This window comes from Theropithecus gelada, chromosome 9, assembly GCF_003255815.1.
Source record: "Theropithecus gelada isolate Dixy chromosome 9, Tgel_1.0, whole genome shotgun sequence".
NCBI lineage: Eukaryota > Metazoa > Chordata > Mammalia > Primates > Cercopithecidae > Theropithecus > Theropithecus gelada.
The window spans coordinates 126,505,485-126,531,077 of NC_037677.1; positions in this window are offsets into that span (position 1 = coordinate 126,505,485).

Below are 25,593 nucleotides of genomic sequence, written 5' to 3' on the forward strand. Positions count from 1 at the left end.
AGGGAGGAAGGGAGAGAAAGAAGTGCCCCTTAGGCCAGAAAATTCTGCTTTGAAAACTTGAATGAGCTCTCTGTGCAAAGGATGGGACCCTCAGTGTAACATTATGGACGCCCCAGTCCACCCTGCATAAGGAAAAGGCTCCCTGAGGAACCTGCCATGCACTGTCATGCTGGGATGACAGCACAAAAGGCAGCAGCTTCTTTTAAAAAGTGGAGAATTTTGTTTTATTTTAATTATAAATAGTACCTGCTAATAATAAGCACTTCGGGAATTACAAAAAAGAATGGAGATAAAAACCAAGTCACTGTTAACTTTTTGGTGTATTCCCATCCAGCCTTTTTAAAAAGACATTTGTAGATAAATACTTTTTTTTTTAATAATTCGGTGTGTATTGTATATACCCACAACGTTTAAAAAGTAACAAGAAGAGACTTCCAGAAAGATGGAGTGGATGTTCTTTTCCCTATTCTAACTGCTAAGTACAGTTAAAAGCCCTGGACATTATGTGTGAAACAAACATGAGAAGACAGTAAAAGGTGGAAAGAGAAGGAAGACAAGCTAGGGAACTTGAAACCCAGTGAACAACACAGTGGCGATTTCTTGGCTTTTCTTTTTGCTTCATGCATCCCAGACACAGAGATGAAGAAGTCAGCAACCCAGAAATGCCAAGGGCACAAATTCAAAAACAAAGCAAAACAAAACATAAAAAACAAAAAACCCTGCTATCTTTGGCCGGAAGACTGGAAGAGAAGATGTTTAGTAAGATAGAAAACTTTTAGATAATAACAGCTCTACTCCAGCCAAACACCACTGAAAAACTGTGGTCCCACCCCATCCATGCCAACAAGGACCAACTGGGGAAATTAGACTTTCACCCTTGGGAGGCTGTAAGGCAGCACCCCAGGACCCTACAGGGTGGTATCCAGGAAGGCCTAGTGGACAGTCAGAACTTCCGCCCCCACCCAGCAGTAATGCGGCCATGTGCCACCCCATAGTGTCAGCTGAGGCCTTGTGGGAGCAGTAAGGAAACTCTCCTACCACTCCCAGTCAGGCAGTTATCAGTGGAGGCTCGGTGGGCAGCCAGACCTCCCGCACCCACCCAGCAGTAAAGAGGACTTTTCCTTACTGGGTGTCAATGGAGGTGAGTGGTGAGCCAGGACTGCCACCCCTACCAGGTAGTAACAAGACAATATCTTCCCTTCCTCTGCCAGAACAGCATCAGGGAATGCCAACTCAAACAGGAAGTTTGAATAAGATGCAGAGTCTTATAACATAATAACAAAATGTCCAGGTTTCAGTAAAAAAGTCACTTGTCATACCAAGACCCAGAAATATCGCAAATGGAACAGAAAAAGACAGCCAATGGATGCCAGCACTGAGATGATGAGACGTTTGAACGGCCTAGCAGAGATTTGAAAGCATTCATCATAGGAATGCCTCAATAAGCAATGGAAACAAATTAAGAAATAGAAAGTATCAGGAAAGATAGAAGATTCAGCAAAGAAATAGAAGATCCAAAGAAGAACCAAACGTAAATTTTAGAGATAAAAAAATACTATAACTGAAATTAAAAACTCAATGTATGGGCTCCACAGCAGAATAGAGAAGCCAGAGGAAAGAATCAGTGAATTTGAAAAGAGAACAATAAAAATTACCCAATCTAGGCTGGACGCGGTGGCTCAGGCGTATAATCCCAGCACTTTGGGAGGCTGAGGCAGGCGGATCACGAGGTCAGGAGTTTGAGATCAGCCTGACCAACAGGTGAAACTCCGTCTCTACTAAAAATACAAAAATTAGCCAGGTGTGGTGGCACGCACCTGTAATCCCAGCTATGCAGGAGGCTGAGGCAGGAGAATCACTTGAATCCGGGAGGCGGAGGTTGCAGTGAGCCAAGATCATGTCAGTGCACTCCAGCCTGGGTGTCAGAGTGAGACTCGGTCTCAAAATAAATAAATAAATAACCCAATCTAAAATAGAAAATAGATTTTTAAAAATGAATGGAGCCCCAGGAACATGTGAAATTATAATAAAAAATTCAGTAATCATGTTATTGAAGTCCCAAGGGGAGAAGAATGAGGCCAGAGTTGAAAAAATACTCAGAGAAATAATGGCTGAAAAATTCCCAAATTTGGCAAAAGACATAAATCTATAGATTCAAGAAGTTAGACAAACCCCAAACCAAATAAATTCAAAGAAATCCACACTAAGGCACATCACAATTAGACCTCTGAAAACTAATGACAAAGGGAAGCATCATGAAAGCAGTGAGAGTGTGAAGACACCTTACCCACAGGAAAAAGGCAATTTTAATGACAGCGTATTTCTCATCAGAAACCATAGAAGTCAGAAGGATCTGACACAAAATAGTTCAAGTGCTGGAAAAAAGAGACTGTTAACCCATATCCCTATATCTTGAAAAAATGTTCTGCAAAAATATAGAGAAAATGAAGATGTTTTCAGATGGACAACTAAGATAATTTGATTCTTTAACACCCATCTTAAAGGAATGGCTAAAGGAAGTTCCCTAAAAAAGGGGGAAAAAAAAGAAAGAACTTTAGAACAAACAGATAAATTGATTCATGGAGAAACACACAGTTACCTCAGTGAAATTCTAAAAAGGGTTTCAAGTAACCCACAAGAAGGTGGAATAAATAAAAGACATAAATAAAAAACAGAGAAAATAAACTGAGAGCAAAAAATAAAATAGCAGACTGAAGCCCAGACATATTAAAAACTGCATTAAATGTAAATGGTCTAAATACATTAATAAAAGAGAGAGATGCAGAGTGGATTAAGACTCAACTATATCCTGTCTATAAGATGCTCACTTTAAATATAATGATATAGGTAGATTGAAAGTAAAAGGATGAAAAAAGATATATAGACTTTAATCAAAATAAAGCAAGATTGGAGGAGAGGTTAGGAAAATGGCTGATAGGAGGACTAAATTGCAGTTTCCACTTACATGGACAGAGCAGCATGTGGAGACTTAGTAAAGGTTTGCTTCAAGAACTACCATAGGAACATACCAGGAAAGCGGAGACAATCCACAGACTCTTTGAAGGAAGCGGATTGGTCCTGCAGGCCCTGGGAGACAGCCCAAAAACTGTGAGTGCCCCAAGTGTGAAAGGGGGATTGTTTGCCCCTGAACACACATTCACATATTCTCACTGGGGAACCTGAAGGTCCAGATAACGAGAGAAGGATTTGACCTTACCCCGAGCTGAGACAATTTTAGAGAACTGAGTGAAATACAGGGGTAGAAGAAGCAGTGGGAGGAGCCCTGTGGGCTCTCTCAGTCCCAAGGGAAGCCATTTCTGACTTTATCTTGCAGGTCCTTGGGGAGGGCTGCCAGAGCAACTGGGAAAAGATCACAGGGAGAAGAAAACCTCCAGCTGAACTTTGTAACAATTTTAACCCTGTGAAGTTTTCTGGACAGAACTTGGGGGAGGGGGTGAATCTAAAGTGCAGATATAGCACAGAAGCTGCAGCAGGCAGGGAGGAGTGAAACTTAAAAGTCCTGCTTGCTTTCACAGCCCTAAAAGGTAGCCTGGGGCAAGTTCTCAGCCCTGCTCACCTGCTGCGTGGGAATAAACTCAGTGCTGTTGGGGGAAGGGGCACTGTGGGAATGAGACCAGCATTTTGGGCTATGTGGGAGCTGGGTGAGGCCAGTAACTGCCAGCTTTCCTCCACTTCCCTGGTGAGCTGCATGACACAGTAGAGACAGCCATAATACCCCTGGGAACATATCTCCATTGGCCTGAGAACCATAACCCATCTTCCACAGCAGTTGCTGCAAGCGCTGCCCAAGGAGACCCTGAGCTCAGACATGCCCAATCCTGCCCCCACCTGATGGTTTTTCTCTACCCATTCTGGTAGCTAAAGACAAATGACATATTCTCTTGGGAGCTCTAGGGCCCCACCTACCCCATAATACCACAGCTGATGCTGTCTTGAAAGTGCCACCTCCTGGCGGGAGGCCAACCAGCACAAAACTAGTGCAATTAAAAAAAAAACTATGACTCAGCAAGGCGCGGTGGCTCACACCTGTAATCCCAGCACTTCGGGAAGCTGAGGTGGGTGGATCATGAGGTCAGGAGTTCGAGATCAGCCTGGCCAACATGGTGAAACCCCTTCTCTACTAAAAATACAAAAATTATCAGGGCATGGTGGCAGGCACCTATAATCCCAGCTACTCAGGAAGCTGAGGCAGGAGAATCCTTTGAACCCGGGAGGCAGAGGTTGCAGTGAGCTGAGATTGCACCATGGCACTCCAGCCTGGACAACCAGGCAAGACGCCATCTCAAAAAAGAGAGAGAGGAAAAAAAAAAAGACGAACAACAACAAAAAAAACTACAACTCAGTACCCTCACAGAGTCCATTTCCCTCCCCTGCCACCTCCACTGGAGCAGGTGATGCTATCTATGACTGAGAGAGCTGAAGACAGTTCATATCACACAACTGTGCAGACAAGCCCAGAGCCCAATAGCTCTGCTAGGTGGCAAGGTCCAGAAAAGAAATAATCACAACCATTCAGCTCTCAGGAAGCCACATCCCTAGGAAAAGGGGGAGAGCACTACATCAAGGGAGCACCCCATGGGACAGAAGAATCTGAACAGCAGTCCATGAGCTCCAAATCTTCCCTCTGACATAGTCTGGCCAAATGAGAAGGAACCACAAAAACAATTCTGGTAATATGACAAAACAAGGTTCTTTAACATCCCCAAAATATCACACTAGTTTACCAGCTAGTGTGAAATAAAGGACGCACTTAGAGAAATGCAAAATGTACTAAAAAGTCTCAGCAATAGAATCAAACAAGCAGAAGAAAGAACTTCAGGCTGGGCATAGTGGCTCAGGCCTGTAATCCCAACACTTTGGGAGGCCAAGGCAGGTGGATCACTTGAGGTCAGGAGTTCAAACCAGCCTGGCCAACATGGCGAAACCCCATCTCTACTAAAAATACAAAATTTAGCCGGGCATGATGGCACATGCCTGTAATTCCAGCTACTCAGGAGGCTGAAGTGGGAGAATTGCTTGAACCCAGGGTGGCGGAGGTTGCAGTGAGCCGAGATCGTGTCATTGCACTCCAGTATGATGACAAAGCAAGACTCTGTCTCAAGAAAACAACAACAACAAAAAACTTCAGAGCTCAAAGACAAGGTTTTCAAATTAACCCAATGTAACACAGACAAAGAAAAAAAAATGTTTTAATGAACAAAGCCTCCAAGAAGTTTGGGATTATGTTAAATGGCCAAACCTAAGAATAATTGGTGTCCTTGAGGAAGAAGAGAAATTTAAACGTTTGGAAAACATATTTGAGAGAATAACTGAGGAAAACTTCCCTGGCCTTGCTAGAAATCTAGACATCCAAATCCAAGAAGCTCAAATAACACCTGGGAAATTTATCACAAAAAGATCATCACCTAGGCACATAGTTATCAGGTTGTCTAAAGTCAAGACAATGAAAGAATCTTAAGAGCTGTGAGGCAAAAGCACCAGGTAACCTATAAAAGAAAACCTATCAGATTAAAAGTGGACTCCTCAGCAGAAACTCTATAAGTTAGATGGGATTGGGGCTCTATCTTCAACCTCCTTAATCAAAACAATTATCAGCCAAGAATTTTGTATCCAGTGAAACCAAGCTTCATAAATGAGGGAAAGATAAAGTATTTTTCAGAAAAACAAATACTGAGAGAATTCGACACTACCAAGGCAGCCTACAAGAACTGCTAAAAGGAGTTCTAAATCTTGAAACAAATCCTTGAAATACAGCAAAATAAAACCTCCTTATAGCACAAATCTCACAGGATCTATAAAATAAAAACAATTTTTTTTTTTTTTTTAGACGGAGTCTTGCTCTGTCACCCAGGCTGGAGAGCAGTGGTGTAATCTTGGCTCACCACAACCTCCACCTCTCGGGTTCAAGCAATACTTCTGCCTCAGCCTCCCAAGTAGCTGGAACTATAGGCGCACACCACCATGCCCGGCTAATTTTTTTTGTATTTTAGTAGAAACAGGGTTTCACCATGTTGGCCAGGTTGGTCTCGAACTCTGAGCTCAGGCAATCCACCCACCTCGGCCTCCCAAAGTGCTAGGATTACAGACGTGAGCCACTGCGTCTGGCCACACAGTTTTTTTAAAAAAGGTATCAGGCAACAAATAGCATGATGAATAGAATACTACCTCACATCTCAATACTAACATTGAATGTAAATGGCCTAAATGCTCCACTTAAAAGATACAGAATGGCAGAATGGATAAGAATTCACCAACCAAGTATCTGCTGTCTTCAAGAGACTCACCTAACACATAAGGACTCACATAAACTTAAGGTAAAGAGGTGGAAAAAGATATTCCGTGCAAATGGACACTGAATGTGAGCAGAAGTAGCTATTCTTATATCAGACAAAACAAACTTTAAAGCAGCAGCAGTTAAAAAAGACAAAGAGAGACATTATATAATGATAAAAGGACTTGTCCAACAGGAAAATATTACAATCCTAAATATATATGCATCTAATCCTGGAGGTCCCAAATTTATAAAACAATTGCAACTAGACCTAAGAAATGAGATAGACAGCAACACAATAACAGTGGGGGACTTCAGTACTCCACTGATAGCACTAGACAGATCATGAAGACAGAAAGTCAACAAAGAAAGAATGGATTTAAACTACACTCTAGAACAAATGGACTTAACAGATATTTACAGAATGTTCTACCCAACAACCGCAGAATATACATTCTACTCATAAAACAATGCAAAAGATAAATGAAACAAAAAGCTGGTTCTTTGACAATATAAATAAAATTGATAGGCCATTAGTGATATTACTCAAGAAAAGAAGAGAGAAGATCCAAATAAGCTCAATTAGAAATGAAATGGGAGATATTAATATTACAACCGATACCACTAGAAATACAAAAGATCATTGAAGGCTACTATGAACACCTTTACACACATAAACTCGAAAACTTGGAGGAGATGTATAAATTACTGAAAATATACAACCCTCCTAGGTTAAACCAGAAGCAAAAGAAACTCTGAACAGACAAATAACAAGCAGTGAGATTGAAATGGTAATTTTAAAATTGCCCACAAAAAATGTCCAGGACCAAATGGATTCACAACTTCATTCTATCAGACATTCAAAGAATAATTGCTACCAATCCTATGAACACTATTCCACAAGATAGAGAAAGAAGGAATCCTCCCTAAATCATTCTATGAAGTCAGTATCACCCTAACACCAAAACCAGGAAAGGACATAACAGAGGAAGAAAACTATAGACCAGTATCCCTGATGAGTATAGATGCAAAAATCCTTAACAAAAAACTAGCTAACCAAATCCAACAGCATATAAAAAAAAATCCACCATTATCAAGTGGGTTTCATACCAGGGATGCAGGGATGGCTTAACATACTCAAGTCAATAAATGTGATACACCACATAAACAAAATTAACAAAAATCACACAACCATCTCAATAGATGCAGAAAAAAAAAATTGACAAAATCCCACATCCCTTTATGATTAAAACCCTCAGCAAAATTGGCATACAAGTGACATAACTTAATGTAATAAAAGCCATCTATGACAAACCCACAGCCAACATAATACTGAATGGGGAAACGTTGAAAGCATTCCCTCTGAGAACTGGAAAAAGACAAGGATGCCCACTCTCCCCACTTCTATTCAACACAGTGCTGGAAGTCCTAACCAGAGCAATCAGACAAGAGAAAGAAATGAAGGGCATCCAAATTGGTAAAGTCACTGTTTGTGGATGATATGATCATATACCTAGAAAACCCTGAAGACTACTCCAGAAAGCTCCTACAACTAATAAATGATTTCAGCAAAGTTTCAGGATACAAAATTAATGCACACAAATCAGTAGTTCTGCTATACACCAACAGTGACCAAGCTGAGAATCAAATAAAGAACTCAACCCCTTTTGCAATAGCTGCAAAAATAATAAAATACTTAGGAATATACCTAACCAAGGAGGTGAAAGACCTCTACAAGAAAAACTACAAAACACTGCTGAAAGAAATCATGGATCACACAAACAAATGGAAACACATCCCATGCTCATGGATGGGTAGAATCAATATTGTGAAAATGACCATACTGCCTAAAGCAATCTACAAATTCAATACAATTACCATCAAAATACCACCATCATTCTTCACAGAACTACATGGAACCAAAAAAGAGCCCACATACCCAAAGCAAGACTAAGCAAAAAGAACAAATCCAGAGGCATCACATTAGCTGACTTCAAACTATACTATAAGACCATAGTCACCAAAACAGCATGGTACTGGTATAAAAATAGTCACATAGACCAGTGGAACTGAATAGAGAACCCAGAAATAAAGTCAAGTATTTACAGCTAACTGATCTTCCACAAAGCAAACAAAAACAAAAAGTGGGGAATGGACACTCTATTCAACAAATGGTGCTGGGATAATTGGCAAGCCACATGTAGAAGAATGAAACTGAATCCTCATCTCTCACCTTATACAAAAATCAGCTCAAGATGGATCAAAGACTTAAATCTAATATCTGAAACCATAAAAATTCTAGAAAATAACATCAGAAAAACCCTTCTAGACATTGATTTGCACAAAGACTTTGTGATCAAGAACCCAAAAGCAGATGCAACCAAAACAAACATAAATAGATGGTATTTAATTAAAGGAAAAAACTTCTGCACAGAAAAAAAAAAATCAGCAGAGTAAACAGACAACCCACATAGTGGGAGAAAATCTTCACAATCTATACATCCAACAAATAACTAACATCCAAAATCTTCAAGAAACTCAAACAAATTAGCAAGAAAAACAAATAACCCCATCAAAAAGTGGGGTAAAGACATGAGTAGACAATTCTCAAAAGAAGATATACAAATGGCCAACAAGTATGTGAAAAAATGCTCAACATCACTAACGATCAGGGAAATGCAAATCAAAACCACAATGTGATACCACCTTACTCCTGCAAGAATGACCATAATAAAAAAAAATAAAATAAAATAGATACTAGTGGGGATGTGGTGAAAAAGAAACACTTTTACACTGCTGGTGGGAATGTAAACTAGAACAACCACTATGGAAAACAGTGTGGAGATGCCTTAAAGAACTAAAAGTAGATCCACCATTTGATCCAGCAATCCCACTCCTGGGTATCTACCCAGAGGAAAGGAAGTCATTATACAAAAAAGATACTTGCACATGCATGTTTATAGTGGCACAATTCACAATTGCAAAAATATGGAACCAGCCCAAAGGCCCATCAATCAATGAGTGCCTAAAACATTGTGAGATATAGATAGATAGATAGATAGATAGATAGATAGATAGATAGATAGATAGATAGATAGATAGATAGATAGATAGATTGATTGATCGATCTATCCATACACCATGGAATACTACTCAGCCATAAAAAGGAATGAAATAATGGCATTTGCAGCAACCTGGATGGAATTGGAGACATTTTTCTAAGTGAAGTAACTCAGGAATGGAAAACCAAATACTGCATGTTCTCACTCATAGGTGGGAGCTAAGCTATGAGGATACAAAGGCACAAAAATAATACAATGGACTCTTGAGGACTCGGGAAATGGTGGGAGTCAGGTAAGGGGTAAAAGACTACACATTGGTTACAGTGTACATTGCTCAGATGACAGGTGCACCAAAATCTCAGAAATCACCACTAAATAACTTACTCAGGTAACCAAACACCACTTGTTCCCCAAAAACCCATGGAAATAAAAAAAATAAAAAATAATAATTTAAAAACAGAAAGCAAAATTGGCTATATCAATATCAGAAAAAGTAGGCTTCAGAGCAAAGAAAATTACCAGAGATCAGAGACATTATATAAAGATAAAAAGGTCAATCTACAAGGAAGAAAGAACAATGCTAGATGTGTTTATGTTAAAAGACAGAGCTGCAAAATGTGTGAAGCAAAAACTGATAGAAATTAAAAGATAATTAGACAAATTCACAATTATATTAGGAGATTTCAACACCCCATTCTCAACAATTGATGGAACGATTATACAGAAAGTCAGCTAAGAGAAAGAAGAATTCAACCACACCATCAACCAACAATTTGATCCATTTAGGATCTACAGGACATTTATAAAACATTTCACTCAACAAGAGCATTCTATATATTGTTTCTAAATATCTATTGAACATATACCAATCTAGACCAAAAAACCTAGGCCATAAAACAGACCTCAACAGATTTAAAAGAATAAAATTTCATACAAAGTGTGTTCTAGGACCACAACAAAATCAAAATCATATTTAATGGCAGAAAAATCTTCAAATACTTGGAAACTATACAAGGTACTTTCCCCTCCCCCACCCCGAGACGGCATCTTGCTGTGTCACCCAGGCTGGAGTGCAGTGGCGAGATCTCGGCTCACTGCAACCTCCGCCTCCTGGGTTCAAGCAATTCTCCTGCCTCAGCCTTTCGAGTATCTGTGATTATAGGTGCCCACCACCGCACCCAGCTAATTTTTATATTTTTAGTAGAGATGGGGTTTCACCATGTTGGCCAGGCTGGTCTCAAACTCCTGACCTCAGGTGACCTGCCCACCTCAGCCTCCCAAAGTGCTGGGATTACAGTGAGCCACCATGCCCAGCTATACGAGGTACTTCTAATAAGTCCACGAGTCAAAGAGGAGATCTTGAAGGAAATAAAAACAAATGCATTCAATTGAATGAAGATGAAAATACAACATATCAAAATTTCTAGGATACAGCTAAAGCTGTGTTGAGAGGAAATTTTATAGTATCAAATGCATACATTTGAAAAGATGCCAGATCAAATGGACATTCATAGACAAAAACATGAACATTAACCTAAGTGTCACATCTTATATAAAAATTAATTCAAAATAGGGGAAAATCTTGAGTACCTGGGGCTAGTCAAAGAGTTCATAGACTTGATACAAAATCACAATCTGCATAAGGAAAAATTGACAAATTAGACTTCTTAAAATAAGAAAAAAACATTTGTCTTACAAATGATCCCACAATAAAAAGATCAAAAGATAAGGTATAGACTAGTAGAAAATATTTGCAAATTATATATCTAACAATGAATAGGTATCTAGAGTATATATAGGACTCTCAAATCTCAACAGTAAAAAAAACAAATAATCTAACTAGAAGATGAGCAGAAGATATGGAGACATTTCACCAAGGAGGAGACACAGATGGAAATTAATCACATGAACATATTTAAAACACTGTTAGTCATTACAGAAATGCAAATTAAAATCACTATGAAATAACACTACATTCCTATCAGAATGGCTAAAATACAAAATAATGACAACATCAAATTCTGGTGAAGATATGGAGAAACTGGATAACTCATATATGGCTGACAGGACTATAAAATGATGCAGCCATGAGGTGAAGGAAGATGGCCAAACAGAAGCCTCCAGCAATTGTCCCCCTGGCAGGAACACCAAATTGAACAACTATCCACACAAGAAAAGCACCCTTATAAGGACCAAAAATCAGGTGAGTGGTCACAGTACCTGGTATTGACATCAGATTAAGGAAAGAGGCACTGAAGAGGGAAGGAAAGACAGTCTTGAATGACAAAAGATTCAGCAATCATGTTATTGAAGTCCCAAGAGGAAAATAATGAGGCCAGGGCTGAAAAAGTACTCAGAGAAATAAAAACTGAAAACTTCCCAAATTTGGCAAAAGATATAAATCTATAGATTTAAGAAGCAGGGCAAGCCGGGCACGGTGGCTTACTCCTGTAATCCCAGCATTTTGAGAGGCTGAGGAAGGTGGATCACTTGAGGTCAGGAGTTCAAGACCAGCCTGGCCAACATGGCAAAACCCTATCTCTACTAAAAATACCAAAAAAAGAAAAAGAAAAAGAAAAAATTAGCCAGGCATGGTGGTGCCTGCCTGTAGTCCCAGCTACTTGAGAGGCTGAGGAACAAGAACCACTTGAACCCGGGAGGCCGAGGTTGCTTGATCATGCCATTGCACTCCAGCCTGGGCAACAGAGAGAGACTCTGTCCTCAACCCCTGAAAGAAAGAAAGAGGAAAGAAAAAAGGAAGGAAGGAAGGAAGGAAGGAAGGAAGGAAGGAAGGAAGGAAGGATGGAAAGANAAGGAAGGAAGGAAGGAAGGAAGGAAGGAAGGAAGGAAGGAAGGAAGGAAGGAAGGAAGGAAGGAAGGGAAGGAAGGAAGGAAGGAAGGAAGGAAGGAAGGAAGGAAGGAAGGAAGGAAAGAGGGAGAAAAAGGGAGAAAGAAAGAAAGAAAAGAAAGAGAAAGAAAGAAGGAGAAAGAAATGGAAGGAAGGAAGGAAGGAGGGAAGGAAGGAAGGGAGGGAAAGAAAGGAGGGAGGGAGGGAGAAAGGAAGGAAGGAAGGAAAGAAAGAAGCTGGGAAACCCCAAAACAAATAAATTAGAAGAAATCTACACTAAGGCCCATCACAATTAGACCTCTGGAAACTAAAGGCAAGGGGAGCTTCTTGCTATCTTTTGATTAATGTCTATGTAATATATCTTTTTTCATCCTTCTACTTTCAACCTGCCTATATCATTATATTTGAAGTGAGTTTCTTACAGACACAATATAGTTGAGTCATGTTTTTAATCCACTCTTTTAGTCACCCTCTTTTTAATGATGTGTTTAGACCATTTACATTTACTATACCACCCCTCTCCCATCCCCTAGCAGCACTTGTGTGGCTTGGAGAGAGAATCTGTGCACTTGGGGGAAGGAAAGCACAGTGATTGTGGGACTTTGAATCGGAACTCAGTGCTGCTTTGTCACAGTGGAAAGCAACATGGGACAGAACTTGGCTGGCACCCACAGAAGGAGCATTTAGACCAGTCCTAGTCAGAGGCAAATCATCCATCCCAGTGGTCAGAACCTGAGTTATGGTAAGCCCCACCACCACAAGCTAACGTGCTCTGCAGTCCTAAATAAACTTGAGAGACAGCCTAGGCTACAAGGACTGCAATTCCTGGGCAAATCCTGGTGCTGTGCTGGGTTCAGAGCCAGTGGACTTGTGACCTAGTGAGACACCAGCCAGGGTGGCCAAGGAGTGCTTGTGCCACTCCCTCCCCTGACCCCAGGCAGTGCAGCTGCTGCAGTAAAAGTGACTTCTTCCTTCTGCTTGAGGAGAGGAGAGACCAAAGAGGACTTTGTCTTGTAACTTGGATACCAGCTCAGTTGCAGTTAAAATAGGTCACAGGCAGAGTTCTGAAGCTCCTATTCCAGGCCTTCGCTCCTGGATGACATTTCTAGACATGCTGTGGGCCAAAAGGGAACTCACTGCCTTGAAGGGAAGGATCCCGTCGTGGCAGGATTCATCATCTGCTGACTAAAGAGCTTCTTTTCCTCTGAATAATCAGCAGTGGTAGCCAGGCAACACTCACCACAGGCCAGGGGCGAGACTCAGAGCCACACTTGCTTCAAGTGTGACCCAGCACATTCCCAGAATGATGCATGCCTACGAGATCTAGAAAACTGCCTCAAAGGCAAATCTAAGAGTGACTGGAGGGAGAGAGAGAGGCATAGAAGTAGAAAGTTTATTCAAAGGTCTAGTAACACAGAACTTCCCGAACCTAAGATTTAACCCAAATAAGACTACCTGAAGACATTGAATATTCAAACTCCTAATGGTCAATGATAAAGAAAGGATCCTAAAAGCAGCAAGAGAAAAGAAACAAATAACACACAAAGGAGCTCCATGTCTGACAACAAACCGCTCAGTGGAAACCTTACAGGCCGGGAGAGAGTGGCATGATATATTTAAAGTGCTAAAGAAAAGAAACTTTTACACTAGTATATACCCTACTAGATATACCCTAGTACATCCAGCAAAAATATCCTTCAAACATGAGGGAGAAATACTTTCCCCTACAAACAAAAGCTGAGGGATTTCATTAACACCAGATGTGTCTTACAAGAAATGCTAAAGCAAGTTTTTCGATCTGAAAGAAAAGGATGTTAAGTGAGCAATAGACATCATCTGAAGGTAGAAAACTCACTGGTAATAGTAAGTACACAGAAAAACATAGCCTATAATAACACTGTAATTGTGTTGTGTAAACTACCCATATCTTGAGTAGAAAGACTAAAAGATGAACCTATCGAAAGTAATAACTACAACTTTTCAAGACATAGACAGTATAATAAGATATGAATAGAAACAACAAAAAGTTAAAAAGCAGGATGATGAAGTTAAACTGTAGAGTTTCTATTAGTTTTCTCTTTGCTTGTTTGTTAGTTTGTTTATGCAATCAGTGTTAGGTTGTCATTAGTTGAAAATCATGGATTATAAGATATTAGTTTCAAGCCTCATGATAACCTCAAATCAGAAAACATACGACAGATATACAAAAAATAAAAAGCAAGAAGTTAAAACACGCCACCAGAGAAAATCATCTTAACTAAAAGGAAGACAGAAAGGAAGGAAGGAAGGGAAGACCACAAAACAATCCGAAAACAAATAACAAAATACAGGAGTAAGTCCTTACTCAATAGTAACATTGAATGTAAATGGACTCAACTCCCCAATCAAAAGACATAGAGTGGCCAAATGGATTTTAAAAAACAAGACCCAATAGCCTGTGGCCTCCAAGAAACACACTTCACCTGTAAAGATACAGGTAGACTGAAAATAAAAGGATGGAAAAAGATATTTCATACAAATGGAAAACAAGAAAGAGCAGAAGTAACTATACTTATATCAGACAAAATAGATTTCAAGACAAAAAGCATAAAAAGAGACAAAGAAAGTCATGATACAATGCTAAAGGAGTCCATCAGCAAGAGGGTATAGCAATTGTAAATATATATGCACCCAACACTGGAGCACCCAGATATATAAAGCAAATGTTTTTAGAGCTAAAGAAAGAGATAGATCCCAATGCAATAATAGCTAGCGACTTCAACACACCACTTTCAGAATAGAACAGATCATGCAGACAGAAAATCAATGAAGAAACATCAGACTTAATCTATACTACAGGCCAAATGGACCTAATAGATGTTTACAGAACATTTTATCCAACAGCTTCAGAAACACATTTTTCTTCTCAGCACATAAATCATTCTCAAGGATAGACCATATGTCAGGCCACAAAATAAGTCTTTAAAAGTTAAAAAAAAAAATGAAATTGTATCAAGAATATTCTCTGGCCACATGGAATAAAACTATAAGTTAATAACAAGAGGAACTTTGGAAACTATACCAACACATGGAAATTAAACAATATGATTCTGAATGACCAGGGGATCAATAAAGAAATTAAGAAGGAAATTTAAAAATTTATTGAAACAAATGAAAATGGAAACACAACTTACCAACACCTATGCAAATGCAGTACTAATAGGAAAGTTTATAGCAATAAGTGCCTACTTCAGAAAAGTAGAAAAACTTCCAATAAACAACTTAATTATAAAACTTAAAGAACCAAAAAAGCAAGATCAAACCAAACCCAAAATTAGTAGAAAAGAGATAATAAATAACAGGGCAGAAATAAATAAAATTGAAATAAAAAAAACCACAAAAGATCAACAAAATGAAAAATAGGGTTTTTGAAAAGATAAACAAAATTGACAAAACTTTACTCAGACTAAGAAAAAAAGAGAGAAGACCCAAATAAATAAAATCAGAGATGAAAAAGACATTGCAACCAAATACCACAGAAATTCAAAGGATCATTAGAGACTACTATGAGCAACCATATGCCAGTAAATTGGGAAACCTTGAAGAAATGAGTAAGTTCCTAGACACATACAACCTACCAGCATTGAGCCATGAAGAAATCTAAAACCTGAACAGAACAATAACAAGTAATGAAATCGAAGCCATAATAAAAAGTCTCCCATCAAAGAAAAGCCCAAAACCCAAAAGCTTCACTGCTGAATTCTGGGTCTTGGTTAGTTTTGAGGGGAAAGACTAAAAGATGAACCTATTGAAAGTACTAACTACAACAACTTTTCAAGACATAGACAGTATAAGATACAAATAGAAACAACAAAAAGTTAAAAAGCAGGGTGATGAAGTTAAACTGTAGAGTTTAACCAATCCTTCTCAAAGTATTCCAAAAGACAAGGGCAGAAGGAAGACTTCCAAACTCATTCTATGAGGTCAGTATTACCCTGATATCAAAACCAGACAAAGACACAACAAAAAAAGAAAACTACAGGTCAATATCCCTGAGGAACATTGATGCAAACATCCTCAACAAAATACTTGCAAACTGAACTCATCAAAACATTAAAAAGGTCATTCATCATGGTTAAGTGGGATTTACCCAAGGTACAAGAATGGTTTAACATATGCAAATCATTAAGTGCGATATACCATCTCCATATATCCAAATGATCATATGGTTTTTGCCCTTCATTCCGTACCCTTCATTCCATTGATGTATGGAACACCCCTTCATGATTAAAACCCTTAAAAACTGGGTATTAAAGGAACATACATCAACACAATAAAAGCCGTATACAAAGGGCCCACAGCTAGGCCGGGCGCGGTGGCTCAAGCCTGTAATCCCAGCACTTTGGGAGGCCGAGACGGGCGGATCACGAGGTCAGGAGATCGAGACCATCCTGGCTAACACGGTGAAACCCCGTCTCTACTAAAAAATACAAAAAACTAGCCGGGGGAGGTGGCGGGCGCCTGTAGTCCCAGCTACTCGGGAGGCTGAGGCAGGAGAATGGCATAAACCTGGGACGCGGAGCTTGCAGTGAGCTGAGATTCGGCCACTGCACTCCAGCCTGGGCGACAGAGCGAGACTCCGTCTCAAAAAAGAAAAAAAAAAAAACACACAAAAAAACAAAGGGCCCACAGCTAGTATCATACTGAATAGGGGAAAACTGAAAGACTTTCCTCTAAGATACAGAACAAGACAAAGATCTGCATTTTCACCACTGTTATTCAACATAGTACTGAAAGTCCCAGCTAGAGGTATCAGACATGAAAAAGAAGTAAAGGATGGCCGGGCGCAGTGGCTCACGCCTGTAATCCCAGCATTTTGGGAGGCTGAGGCGGGTGGATCATGAGATCAGGAGGTGGAGACCATCCTGGCCAACAAAGTGAAACGCCATGTCTACTAAAAATACGAAAAATTAGCCGAGCATGATGGCCTGTAATCCCAGCTACTTGGGAGGCTGAGGCAGGAGAATCGCTTGACTGTGGGAGGCAGAGGTTACAGTGAGCTGAGGTCACACCACTGCACTCCAGCCTGGGCGCCAGAGCGAGACTCTGTCTCAAAACAAAACAAAACAAAACAAAAAAGAAGTAAAGGCCATCCAAGTTGGAAAGGTGGAAGTCAAATTATCCTTGTTTGCAGATATGATCTAATATTTGGAAAAACCTAAAGGCTCCACCAAAAACCTATTAGAACTGATAAAGAAATTCCGTAAAATTTCAGGATATGAAATCAACATACGAAAATCAGTAGCATTTCTGTATGCTATAAGCAAGCAACCTGAAAAAGAAATCAACAAAGTAATCCTTTTTACAATAGCTACAAATAAAATAAAATACCTAGTAATAAACTTAACAAAAGAAGTGAAAGATCTCTACAATGAAAACTATAAAACATTGATGCAAGAAGTTGAAGAGGAAACACAAAAAAATGGAAAGATATTTCACATTCATGGATTGGGAGATCAATATTTTAAAAATATCCACACTACCCAAAGCAATCTCCAGATTCAATGCAATCCCTATCAAAATGCCAATGACATTTTTCACAGAAATAGAAAAAAAATTCCAAAATTTATATGAAACCGCAAAAGACCAAGAATAGCCAAAGCTACCCTGAGGGGGGAAAAAAAAAAAAAAAAAAAAAACCCTAAACTAAAAAAAAATAAAAAACCTGGAAAAATCCCATTACCTGACTTCAAATTATACCACAAAGCTATAGCAACCAAAACAGCATGGTACTGGCATACAGACAGACACACAGACCAACGAAACAGAATAGAAAATCCAGAAATAAATCCTTACGGTGAACTCATTTTTAACAAAAGTGCCAAGAGCATACGTTGGTGAAAGGACAGTCTCTTCAATAAATGGTGCTGGGAAAACTGAACATCCAAATGCAGAAGAATGAAACTAGACCCCTTTCTCTATCTGTCTACAAAAATGAAATCAAAACAGATTAAGGAATTAATTCTAAGACCTCAGACTATTAAACTACTAAAAGAAAATATTTCAAAAACTCTCCAGGACATTGGTCTGAGCAAAGATTTCTTGAGTAATACCCAACAAGCACAGGCAATCAAAGCAAAAGTGGACAGATGGGATCACATCAAGTTAAAAGTCTTCTGCACAACAAAGGAAACAACAAAATTAAGAGACAATCCACAGAATGGGAGAAATATTTGCAAACTATCTGACAAGGGATTAATAACCAGAATATATTAGGGCCACTACCCCATTCAGCCTCCACCCACTCCCCTCTGGCTGTTTCTGGGCCCTCCACACAAGCTGGCCTGGTCTTTGAAAGGGCCCATCCACTGCACTCGGAGACCCCACCGCCCCCTCTCCTGGAGCAGGTGCATTCTGTGCCCACTAAAGTCCCTGGCATTCTCTCTGGAAGGACACTGGCCACAGGCACCTACTCAGCCTGCACATGGGACAGAGGACACCCACATCCTCATGCAGGTAGGATGAATCTCCATGATGTCACAGCAGGACTGAGCCCCAGTGCCCCACTGTGGTGACCTGCACATCCACATGCCCTGCACTGACTTCCCAGCTTTTCCTGCTTGATTTCCCCACACCCCTCCGAGTGTGTCCGAGGATCACCTCCCTGGTAGACCAGTGATATGGTTTGACTGTCTTCACCCAAATCTCACCTTGAATTTTCATCCCCATAATCCCCCTGTGTTGACTGAGGGACCCAGGGGGAGGTGATTGGACCATGGGGGCGGTTTCCCGCCTGCTGTTCTCATAATAGTGAGTGAGTTCTCAAGAGATCTGATGGTTTTATGAGGCAATTTTCCCAGCTCTTGCTAGCACTTCTCTCTCCTGCTGTCATGTGAAGAAGGTCCTTGCTTGCCCTTCATCTTCCACCATGATTGTAAGTTTCCTGAGGTTCCCCAGTCATGTGGAGCTGTGAGTCAATTAAACCTCTTTCCTTTATAAATTACCCAGTCTCGGGTATGTCTTTGTAGCACTGTTAGAATGGACTAATACAACAAGCCATCTCAGAGGCTGGGGCCCCCATCCTGGGATGTGCACACCAGCTCCCTGGGAGCTTTCCTGCACACAGGTGATGTGAAACACCTCTGTGCCTGGAAGGCTGCCTGTGTTCATGTCCTGGGTCTGCTGTAACACATGGCCACAAACTTGGTGGCTTAAAACAACACGGATGGCAGGGCACAGTGGCTCACAACTGTAATCCCAGCACTTTGGGAGGCCGAGGCGGGTGGATCACAAGGTCAGGAGATCGAGACCATCCTGGCTAACACGGTGAAACCCTGTCTCTACTAAAAATACAAAAAATTAGCCGGGTGTGGTGGCGGGCGCCTGTAGTCCCAGCTCCTTGGGAGGCTGAGGCAGGAGAATGGTGTGAACCCAGGAGGCGGAGCTTGCAGTGAGCGGAGATCACGCCACTGCACTCCAGCCTGGGGGACAGAGCGAGACTCCATCTCAAAAAAAAAAAAACAAAAAAAAAAAAAACAGGGATTTATTCTCTCATAAGAAATGGAAGCCCAAAGTCAGAAATCGATATCACTGGGCTGAAGTCAAAGTAGCAGCAGGGCTGCAGTCCTAACGGAGGCTCGAGGGGAGCAGCCATTCCTTGCCTCTTCCTGCCTCTGGAGGCTGCAGGGCTTCCTTGGCTTGTGGCTGCATCACTGCTCTCTACCTCTGAGGTCAGAGCAGCTTCTCTTCTCTGTCTGAATCAAATCTCCCTCTGCCTCCTTTGTATAAAGATCCTTGTGACTGTATTTAGGGCCCACTTGGATGATCCTGGACACTCTCCTCATTTCCAGATCTTTATCACATCTGCAAATACCCTTTTTCCTTATGAAGTAAGATTATAGGTTCTGGGGGTTAGGACCTGATATCTTTGGGGTAGCCGTCATTCAGCCAACTACACTCCTCAATCTGGGGCTCCAGCCCAGACTGGCCCCTTCTCCTCCAGGCATGTGTCCTATCTAACTCTGAACTCTGAAATTCTCCTTGTTATCTGACACCTGGGCTGCCCTGGACATTTTTTTTTTTTTTTTGAGACAGACTCTCCCTCTGTCTCCCAGGCTGGAGTGCAGTGGCACTATCTGGGCTCACTACTGCAATCTCTGCTTCCTGGGCTCAAGTGATCCTCCCGCCTCAGCCTCCCAAGTAGTTGGGACTACAGGTGTGCACCACCACACCCGGCTAATTTTTGTAGTTTTTTAGAGGTGGGGTTTTGCCATGTTCACCAGGCTGGTCTTAAACTCCTGGCCTCAAGTGATCTGCCCACCCTGGCCTCCCAAAGTGCTGGGATTACAGGTGTAAGCCACTGTACCCGGCCCTCTGGACATCTTTAACCAAGGCTGCAGCACCTATCTGTTGTAGAAGCCAGAAATCAGGGCGTCATCCTGAGTCCCACCTCTTGTCCATTTAGGCCACAGGTCTGCCCAGGGCCCATGCTGCCACCAGCATGGCTATGGGGGCCTTCACCCTTGGGAAGATGCAGGAGGAGCTCATCTCACTCAGAACCAGCAGCTGTAACGTCACCCAGTAGCACACGGCCACGCAGGACACTTGCCCATTCTAGAGATGAGTTATTGTTTGTTGTCTCAGAAACCATAAGCCCACTGGATTCTCTGGGGCCTGGGTCTGGCTCCTGTCCCACTGCTGGCACAACCTCTCCCCATGACCTTAATCTGAGAAGTAGCCATCCTCTGGGCCCAGATGTGTTGTGGACTGCAAGCTTTCTAGACACCAGGTGGTGGCTGTGGACCTGTGCTGGGACTCTGAGGGTGCCAGGCCTGTCCCAGCAGCCCCATGCCCAGATACCCTCTGTGAAGGAGATGCAGAGGCAGTGGGAGAGGCCAGCTGCCCAGACAATCCTGCCGGGCATGCTGGGCACTGCCAGCCACTGGCTCTGGCTGTCATGCTCAGGCTGGATTCTGAGGCTGGGGCTGGCCTCCAGACACCTGCAGTGGGCAGCCCCAACCAGCCAGCCCAGCTGCCTGCAAAGACAGAGCTGGGGATGGCTTCTTCTCAAATGTGCAGGAATTTCCTCCCATCTGCCTTTTGGCCAGGCCAAGGACCTGGGCTTCCACGGCAAGGCAAGGTGTCCAATCTGCATCTGGGCCCAAGAGTGACCCAGCAGGCCCTGCATAAACTCCCCAAATGGAAGGCACAATGCCAAGAGATGGGGCAAAGGGAAAACGACATCCAGGTCTTCACGGCCCAGTTGCAAGGGTCCCTGGAAAGCCCCATCAGAGTCTACCAGTGCCTGGGAGCCCACCACAGGGACTTACATAGTTGGAGCCAATGTCCAGCTGTGCCTGGGCCATTCGCAAACACAGTTTACAAGCGGAAGGACACTGACGTCAGGTACTCACTCAAATCATTTCCAACAAGAAATTTCTCTCTCTCAGCTGTTTGTCTCCAAACCTCCCTCAAGGTGGAAAGCTACGGAGCAGGGCATAAATGGAAGTTGCCAGACAGATGTAAGATTTGGGGTCTTGTTCTGATATGTGACTTCATAGAAACCGGATATGGGCAGGCAGCCACAGGTGGTGACTCCACCCCAAGCCTAGGTGATGACAAGTTTGTAGACCTCATCTCCCTAGAGCTGGCTGAGAACAAAGGCATGGCTGATGTGAGCACTTCTGGGAGAACGCTGAAACTGGGTTCCCATTGGACCCAGGCAGTGCGATGTCAGCCTGACAGGTTAAGTTGTCTCCGTGCCAACTGCAAAGACATTCTTGATTTCTCAGCTGGACCTGTGATGTGTCAAGGACTTGACGTCATGGTTCTAAGCTGTGCCTGCATAACAGGCTTTGTTAACCAGCCATTGCAAGGCTGGCACACCTTCAGAACTATAGTGCCAGACAGGTGACCCTCATCTGTGGGTCAGGGTGTGAGTGTGCTTGGTGTGGGTGAGGAAGTGGAGTGTGTGGGCACTGTGGTGGTAGGAGGGGCTCTGTGCCACAGAAGGTCTCCATGCACACACCAAGAACTAGAACTTCCTTGGACCTTACAACTCTCTGTTTACCTTTCCTGGGAGCAGTTAGCCTATTAGCCACTCACATCTTAGTATGAATTTGTCTGCCCTGCACAGGCCCTCTTACAACACAGCAGCTGGCCACAGCCTGCATTCATGTTTCAAGCTACCCAAGCCTGTTGGTCCTGTGAGATTCTGTTTCTTGTACCTGAAAGGAGACTCAAACCTGGTACCAGACTTGGGGAATTTCAGGATATCAAGAATTATGGAAAGATCTCTGGAGCAATCACACAGGAAAAATCAGGTGAACCACAGAGAAATGGGGATCAGATCAGCAACATGTTTTCATCAGGCTCAGTGGGTGCTGGAAAACCACAGAGCTGACCTTTAGAGTTATAAGAAAGAAGGGTAATTTGAACTCAGGATCCATGCCCAGTTAAACCATCAATTATGTCTGGGGATGAATTTCCAGATATGCAAGTTTGGGGGATGTTTATCTCCTGCTTCTTCTTTTGTGCTTTTCCTGAGAAGAAATTGTTTCAGGATGTACTCCAATTACATTACAATTACAATTACAAGTCAGTTACAACAAAAGGAATTCAAGAAAAAGAGAAATGGGATCAGAAAACAGTTGCATTACCCCATGTACAACAGAAAAAAAAATTATAGTCTGAAAGTCTAAAAAGGAGCTGATACAAATGAGCCATTCAGAATAGTACAATGATGATGCTGGATGGTCTTATTCACATGTTTCTTCCATCAACATGGAAAAACAAAGGCAATGAGCAAGGCCAGGATAAACAAAGAGTTACAGAAGAATATCATGGGCAATTGATAAAGAGTGTAAAAAAATATCCATTTAAACGTTGGCTCCCAGATTATCCCCTGCCAGCAGCCAGGTAAGGTGTAAGATTTCATTTCCTTCCTGGGTACAGAAAGGAATAATATTTATGAAACCATAATACATTTTTCCTAGTTTAAGAATTATAGACTTGGCCGGGCACGGTGGCTCAAGCCTGTAATCCCAGCACTTTGGGAGGCCGAGACGGGCGGATCACGAGGTCAGGAGATCGAGACCATCCTGGTGAACACAGTGAAACCCCCTCTCTACTAAAACTACAAAAAACAAGCCAGGCGAGGTGGCAGGCGCCTGTAGTCCCAGCTACTCGGGAGGCTGAGGCAGGAGAATGGCGGGAATCCGGGAGGCGGAGCTTGCAGTGAGCTGAGATCCGGCCACTGCACTCCAGCCTGGGCGACAGAGCAAGACTCCGTCTCAAAAAAAAAAAAAAAAAAAAAAAGAATTATAGACTCAAAATATTGGCAATTACAGGGAAGACATAGTTACAGATTCAGAACAGAGAGTTAATGTTATACACCTTCTCTGGCTACTTATTAAATTATGACTCTCTCTTCCTTTATTCCTTACTTTAGTTTTCTCCATAGTTCTTATCACCACCTGATACATTGTCTAATCTACCTATTTATTTTGGTTTATTTTTTGTCTCCTTCAAACTGGAAGGTGAGCTCTGTAAGGCTGGGGGCTTTTGTCTGTTTGGTTTGCTGCCCACAATAGTGGCTGGCATATAGCCGGTGCTCACTACATTTTCTTGAACAAATGACATCTGAGCAACGTAAACATAAGGGCTTCATGACACCAGCTGGCACATAAGGTATAGAGCATAGGAGCCCTCAGCTCTTCACTTGACACAGAAGGGAGTCATGAAACAGTGCCCAGGCTGGTGAAACAGAAACAGAGGTCTATGCATACGACTCCAGGCTATTTCCAAAAACATGGAAGAGCTAAAAATAACATAACTAACAAAATTAAGAGGATAATGTCGGAAGTGGAAATGACTTAAACTTCTCTTTCATAGTGGGACATCAAATAGAAATGGTCAAAAATGGATAAATCCAGAAACAAAGTAAAAGCATTTTATTTAGAATTATGGTGGTAACAACAAGATCTGAAAACATAAACTGTTAAAATGGTTCTATCCTGAGAGCCAGACTAAGGGCATGAAACTTTCCTTTTTCATTTAATATCAGTCTATACTGCTTTAATATTTTTAGTTTGTGTGTGTATTACTTTTATAATTTAAAAAAAATGTGGGGAAAAAGCTATGTACACAGACCTCAATATCCTTGTTTCCTGTAAAAATGTCTTCACTTATTTATGATTTAGTATTATGCCACTGGACTTTATAGAGGGTCAATATAAAAAATGGCCATCTGAAGAGTGTATCCATATTGTTTGAAAACTGCAATAAAAGACACTCATGTCCATTATGTCACCGAATGTCCCTTATGTGAGGATTCATGCTATAAACTTCTAGAATTTCACACCTGAAAAAAGTTTGTCTCGACTAGGGAAAAATATCTGCCACAGATATGGAGGACAAAGAGGTTGACATTCTTAATATAAAAAAACTTTCTCAAATTAGTAACAAAAATCCTTAAATACGTCTATAGAAAAAAAAGAAGAGAGAAAGGATACAAACTCACCAAAGAAGAAATTAAAAATCACCAAATAAGACAGTCAATTAACATTTTACCTCTAGTAAAATTGAAGGAAAAGAGGTATGGGAGAAATGGCAGGAAGAGGAGGAAAGGTAGGAAGGAGAGGAGGGGGAAGGGGAAGAGCTCATAATGACAGGTGCACGGGGAGCCTGGTCCCTGGGCTCTTCAGGCCAACTGGATGATATGATCAAAACTTAGAAAAAAGATTACTGTGAGTCCAGCAGTTCACGTCGAAGAATTTAGGCTAAGAAAATAATTCAGTAAGTATGTAAAAATATATTTCAATCCGAATCCTCAGCTCTTCACTTGACACAAATGAACAATTAGATAAGGAATAGTATTGATTGAATGCCTATTCTGTCCCTGGTACTTACAAGGATGTCATTTCAGGAATTAAATAATAATAATAATCCAAAATATTGGAAACCAACTGTCTATCCCTGTATTAGCTTGCCAGGGCTGATATAAAAAAACTACCCAAAAAAAGGTGATTATAAATAACAGACATTTGTCTTCTCCCAGTTCTGGGGGCTGGAAATCTGAGATCAAGGTGTCAACAGAGTTGGTTCCTTCTGACTATGGGAGGCAGAATCTTCCCCAGGTTGCCCCACTAGCCTCTGGTGGTTTGCTGGCAATCTTAGGTGTGACTTGTTGATATGGTTTGGCTCTGTGTTCCCACCCAAGTCTCATGTTGAATTGTAATTCCCAGTGTTGAAGGTGGGGCCTGGTGGGAGGGGATTGGTTCATGGGGGCGATTTCTAATGGTTTAGAAATCCCCCTAGTGCTGTCTCATAATTGAGTTCTCATGAGATTTCGTTGTTAAATGTGTAGCACTTCCCTCTTTGCTCTCTTCCTCCTGCTCCAGCCATATAGAACA